At 40.8% G+C, this 6,024-nt stretch overlaps 1 protein-coding gene across 1 annotated transcript in view; it reads left to right on the top strand.

Moving 5' to 3' along the window:
* Positions 1-5,511, top strand: part of DGKQ (diacylglycerol kinase theta) — a 116,629-nt gene extending 111,118 nt beyond the window's left edge. The window contains exon 23 of the mRNA XM_056802275.1: positions 1-5,511. This exon is cut by the window's left edge and continues 391 nt beyond it. The gene's annotated coding sequence lies outside the window, so the exon portion shown is untranslated.
* Positions 5,512-6,024: the final 513 nt, after the last annotated feature.

The following is a 6,024-nucleotide window of genomic DNA, read 5'->3' as shown; positions in this document are numbered from 1 at the left end:
TAGGTTTGGGGACCAGGTCACCCATTGACTCGCGCCAAAATCAAACTGTCCGTGTCTCCTTATCCATGGAATGCAATTTCTGGCCCTTTTTGTCAGGCACATAGAATGCCATATCCAGACAAAAATGGGTTCTCGTGTACCCAGCTGCTCCCAGGAAAACAAGAATCAGAAACGGTGTGCACATCCACCTCCGTGACTGAGGCCAGACTCATCTAGCAGCAGCCGGCTCTTTGTTCAGGTCTTGGTTGTGGATGTTGGTGGCTTACTCTTTACAGTTTTAGCTTCGGTCACATCTTGTCCAAAGCTACAGTTTGGTAGGACAAGTCAGATGAAGGCCCTAACCATAGCCAGTTCATCCCTTCTGCCTCTGGAGTGTTTGTCCAGGACAGTCCCATTTATTATGTCCCCGACCCCCAAATGCCAGACGTGGTTGTGATGAGAATCTGTGGTCAGCATGTACATTGATTCCCAATTGGATGACAGAAGATGTCATCTCCAGTGGATGTTGTACACCAGTCTTTAATAATAGGCTCAAGGGCGCCAGAGACTCCAGTGTGGGGGCAGTAGTGCCATTCAATTAAAATTAAATTAAAACAGGAAATACTTTCTGGAAAAGATTTAGGGAAAGTGAAAATAATATAGTTTCAGAAAAATAATGGGTAAAGGGAAGGATTGAACCAAACACAGAATTTTTTTGTCCTCTCTTTTGGACAATATTGAGCGGACTAAACACCAGTTATCCCCCCCTAGACTAGAGGGCTTTTTGCCCTGAGAGCCAGGACAGGCCATGTTACTCTATAATAGCTTTGTGGCTGCCCTCATGGTCTTCCCTCTGCAACCAGTTTCTTGAAAGGTGTTTTCTTGCCCTCCCTCTTCTCTTCTTTTGGAGGTCTGGCCTCCTTTAGCATCTTGACCACTGTGGGAGCTGATTTGGTCATATAGACCAAGAAATGATAACTTCCCTAATTTAGGGGACCGGCAGTGGGTGATAGGATTTCATTTATCCCACAAGAATGCTATTTCAGAATGAAAATTGGCACAAAGAATCAGACATTTCCCATTGGGGAAAAAAAAATTACCCATTCTGTAAATTTCTTTATTTCTTGCCAAATGTGTAGGGTTCTAGAGGGTAATGATGCATTAAAATGAGAATGTTTGGGTTTTTTTTTAATTTTTTTAAAACTCTTATCTTCCATCTTAGAATCAATACTGTGTATTGGCTCCAAGGCAGAAGAGCAGTAAGGGCTAGGCAATGGGAGTCAAGTGACTTGCCCAGGGTCACACAGCTAGGAAGGGTCTGAGGCCAGATTTGAACCTAGGACTTCCCATCTCTATGACTGGCTCTCAATCCACTGAGCTACTCAGCTGTCCCTGAGAAATGTTTTCTGAAGATCTCCAAGAGCCTCTCTAATTACCAATGAAAAGTCATTATTTTGTCTTAGTAGTTTTAAACCAAATTCTTAGCCTGTGTCAGCATAGGAAAAGTAGACCCCAAGTGTAAAGTTTTCTCATGAGACCTATTGTAAGCTGGACCAAGGGAGGAAACAGTTTGCATGAGTGGTTGGGTCTTTCCTGCCCTAATGGTACTGATAGATGTGTCCATGTCTCTGGGCATTCAGCTTCAGACCTGGCCACCTCCCTCAGGCTCATACCCTGCCTCTCTAGGTTATTATCTGGACCAGTAGTCACAACGTGACAGGGACCATTTTGGTGAAAACATCCCACTGGGGTCCATTCAGCGACTGTGGCTCTATGGTGGGAGCCTATTTGGTCTTCCTTAAAATGGTGCTTTGGCTACAAGACATTAGAGACCTGGGGGAACCTGGTCTCATTTGTCAGATGGATGTCTCTAAAGTGTTGTCCCCCGGTGGATAGGCTGTTAACAACAGAGAGGTAGGAGAGTCGCCATTTTGCCAGAATACAGGATGGATCCATTTTTCAGGGCTATGAATGTTTTCAAGAAATGGATGAGGCAGACAGCTGACTTAAACTGCTAGGGTTTCAGTTACAAGTGCCTAGTTTACTTCAAAATTGAGCTTTCCTCCCCTTTTCTTTCCTTTTTTTTTTGCTACATTTATATATGCAAAATCCAACCCAAAACTTAGGTAGAAATGACAAAAGTCTTCCTGTGCAGCCGGCCAAGTCCTCCACTTTCTTGTTAATCCTGTATTATGGAAAGATCCCTGCCTCTGGAGGTGGGTCCCATCCTATCCCTACCCTGACTCTCACCCCCACCCCTCTGCTTAGTAACTGTGGTCTTCTTCCTGAGCCTCAGTTGCCCCCTCTGGTAGTTTTTGAGGGACCATTCTTGCCCCACATAATTGATCCTGACAGTATACAAGGAATACAGAGATATTAAATTAGAAGAAATTATCTACAAATGCTTTAAAATAAGAAGCATGTTTTTTATCATCTCACATTCTATATTTTGTGGTCAGTGTTTTTATATTTAATAAGCTTCCTGGTACAACAGGGTACTTGATTTCTCAGCAGTAAGGTCCACGTTGGGTAATCCCTCCTGGATAGATGTCAGAGCCTGTCTGGAGTCACCCTCGTCTCTAGGGGAGTAGACATGGAGGAAAGGTAGAGCTACTTAAGCTCGTGGACCTTGTTTCCCAGAGAAGATCAGATAAGGCACTTGGAATTTTCCTGCCTGAGTCAGACAAACCCTATATTTAAGTGTTTCAACTTCTGTATGAAAGTAGGTGGTTGTCTGTTCTGAAAGCTAAAACAAATGAAACCCACAGTGAAAATCATTCTCCCCCCCCCCCTTTTATTTTTTTAAAGATTTTTTAAAATCTCTCTTGATCCAATACAGTATGCTGCGTTTAACCTTCCCTTGGCATGTGGGATGCTGGCACTTTTTCATTTTTGAGATGCTGCCCATTACAGAACTGGAGAGAACCTTAGAAGATCATTGGGTCCAGAGATGAAGGGGACGTCATTTACCCGAGCTCCCAAATGGGAGAGCCAATCCCAGCTCTTTTGGCTCTTAATCACATGTTCTTTCTATTCATTATAGCAGACTGCCTTCAGTAACCGAAATTGAGAAACCTATCTCCTACTTCTGGAGCAGGGAGAGGTGGGAAGGTTGCTGTGATCACTGTCATGCTGGAGGGGATTAAAAATGTTTGTTTATATTTTAATTACTTTTTTTAAAAAACTCTTACCTTCTATCTTAGTATCTATTCCAAAACAGAAGAGCAGTAAGGACTGGATAACAGGGGTTAAGTGACTTGCCCAGGGTCACACAGCTAGGTAGCAGCTGAGGCAAGATTTGAACCCAGGAGGCTGTAGCCTAGAGAGTAATGTGAACATGCTTATATAGTTAGGCTCTAGGACTCTCCTCCATCCTTAAACAAACTGAGACCTTTCCTGGTCTCTAATATTGTACTCTCCTTTCTAAGATCTTGATGGGTTGAATTGAGGGCCAAGCTGAGACCCATCAGGGAAGTACTTATTTAGAGGCCAAACAGTCCAGGAAAGTTGGACATGATCACCTTAAGTTAATTTGACCTTAAAGTATCTTTTGATCCTGAAAATCACGTATAACATTATTTTATTTTTCAGAAATCCAAAGATTAATTCCTCTCTTCATCTATTTCAGGAAGGTGTTTTCTTCTTTAAGACATTTGTGTTTTCAGACATGAGATTTATATTTTCATGAAGTTGTGTGCCAATGGCTGGGTCTCAGCTAGGGCCTAGAAGGGATGGAACTTTTCTTTCAATTCTTGTATTCCCTGAAGTTTACAGAGAATCCATTGCAGCTCTTGGAACATAGCCCCATGTATTTGGAACTCTTGGGATCAAAATTTGTGAGTCAGGACCAGACTTGGGCTGAAGTTTACTTAGGAATAAAGCTTTGCTGAGTAACTTAGCAGTGTAAATAAATATGTGAGTAGGGGCAGAGCAACTTTTAACCTACTTAAGAGAACAATTGTTCTTAAGCACTTTAGAAGCACACATTTACCAATAGTTAACATGCAAATTGCTAAAAATTTTACTAATTCTATGAAGCCGGCTACTTATTTTGAGCCTAGTTCAGTTTCTGAATGTACTTGAAAATAATAAGACTGAATTTTTTTCTAAAATTTTTTTCTAATTTGAGTTGTTCACCAATTCAGACTGGCCTTCCCCAAAGTTAATCTGAACTTACTACATCTGGATTCCATCGTTTAAAAGGATAAAACGTAGTTTTTTCTTTGCCTTGTTACCTCTGAAAAATAAGACCATTTTTTAGAAGGTGTAAAGATGAACAGGATGATACAGGGAATGTCCTTCAAGAACCCTTGAGGGAAAAATTTCTGTAAACTCCAGACTTTTGTCCTTACTATTTCTGTTACAAATTTTTTTTTTCTATTTTAAAAGATCAGAAAATCCCTTTATTGTGAAGACTCTAACTGGGCCAGTGGTCTGTATATAGTAGATACTTAGGAAACATTGATGAACGACTGACAGATTGTGTACTATTCCCCCTTATATTTTGAACCAAACTGGTTTCTGGAGTTAACAGGCCATTATAAGCCCACAGGTGTGAAGACAATGGCTTTCAGTATTACTCAGAGGGCCCCTGCTTTCTCTGGAGGCCTTTCTTAAAATATGGGACAGAGAATTTGAACTGGAGGCAGTCTCTGATTGTGGAGAGAGCTGGGATTGCTAGATACTTCTCTGTCTAAATCTAGATCCTCTAGAGTGTTCATTTCATCAGCTGTTGCCAATAAACTGTACATGCATTTTCTTATTCTCCAAAGAAGTTTGGGTCCATGAAGTTGTGGGCTTTGGAGAATGCTTCGGATGCTTTCCATTTCTTATGGTAAGAAAAGAAAGGGCTGACAACAAAACAAAATAAAAAAAAATTTTTTTAAGAAAAGAATAGGCTGGACCAACTCTCTTAGAGATAAACCAAGTCTGAGAAGCCAAGTGCCTCAGTATATGCTAACATTGATTTTAAGTGTTAAAGTGGAGCCATGTAGCTGATGCCAAGGAATCGGTCCAAGTGGAGCAGTCAGCACCTTCCAGTTCTCATTTCTTGCCTATCCTCCCTTAAGCTTCTGCCAAACTCTGTAAACAAATTAATTGTACCTGTAAACCATTCCATGATGGAATAGCATTTCCTCATCACGTGCCTCCAGTATGAGAATTCTCATTGCATATGTTTACTTGCAGTTTTTAATCTTAAAAAAAAAAATTAATGGTGTTATTTGTTTCTACTTGTTGCTTGGCAAGCCACTGTGTGCTGGTTCCTGATCTATAAGAATTATTGTTTCTAACGTGTAGTCAATGTACAAAGAAAATTAAGGTGAACTTTTTCTTTTATATTTAAGTATGAGTTTTGTCTTCATGTCCCTAGACTGTTTCTGTATATATTTTGCATTGTAGCTGTGTGGTGGTTTTCTTTGGACTGCACTTTGCACTGACCCAAATTCTGAACTCTATGTATAATTTATGGGTATCAGAGATAGAGAATAATTTATATCTGTGACAAATACAGTACTGGTCATTTCCATTGTATCATGGCGTCTGATTTGTATGTCTTTGTACTTTGGGTTAATAAGGATAACAGCTTGCTTTTATATCACACTTTCCAGGCAGCCTGGTGTAGCGCCATGAGGGCTGGACTTGGAATCAGTAACAACCAGAGTCAAGTTCTGCCTCTGACACTTACTAGCCAGGTCTTTGTGGGTATGATCTGCCTCAGTGTGGAATGTCCCCACATGGAGATGTGTGTATGTGTAGATACATGCACATGTATATATTTATAGAAATTTTTTTCCCATATATGAAATCATGGATCCTTGACTTTCAGGTATAGGTTACACATTAAAGTTTTAGTTAAGTCATTTATTAAATTAGTTAAGTCATTTGTTCCTAGGTCTGGCAGGAGGAAGGACCCTGATACCACAAAAGAGACAGGAAAATTCTCTAAGAGGGAGTCAAGGATGGCACCAGAGCAGGGGCTCTATTGTTGAGTTCTAGTTCCAGTGGCTCAGTCACGTGTAGACAGCAGAATATGGAAGCAGCGAT

The sequence above is a fragment of the Monodelphis domestica genome, chromosome 6 (assembly GCF_027887165.1).
Source record: "Monodelphis domestica isolate mMonDom1 chromosome 6, mMonDom1.pri, whole genome shotgun sequence".
Classification (NCBI taxonomy): Eukaryota; Metazoa; Chordata; class Mammalia; order Didelphimorphia; family Didelphidae; genus Monodelphis; species Monodelphis domestica.
This window is presented reverse-complemented; position numbering and strand designations above follow the sequence as displayed.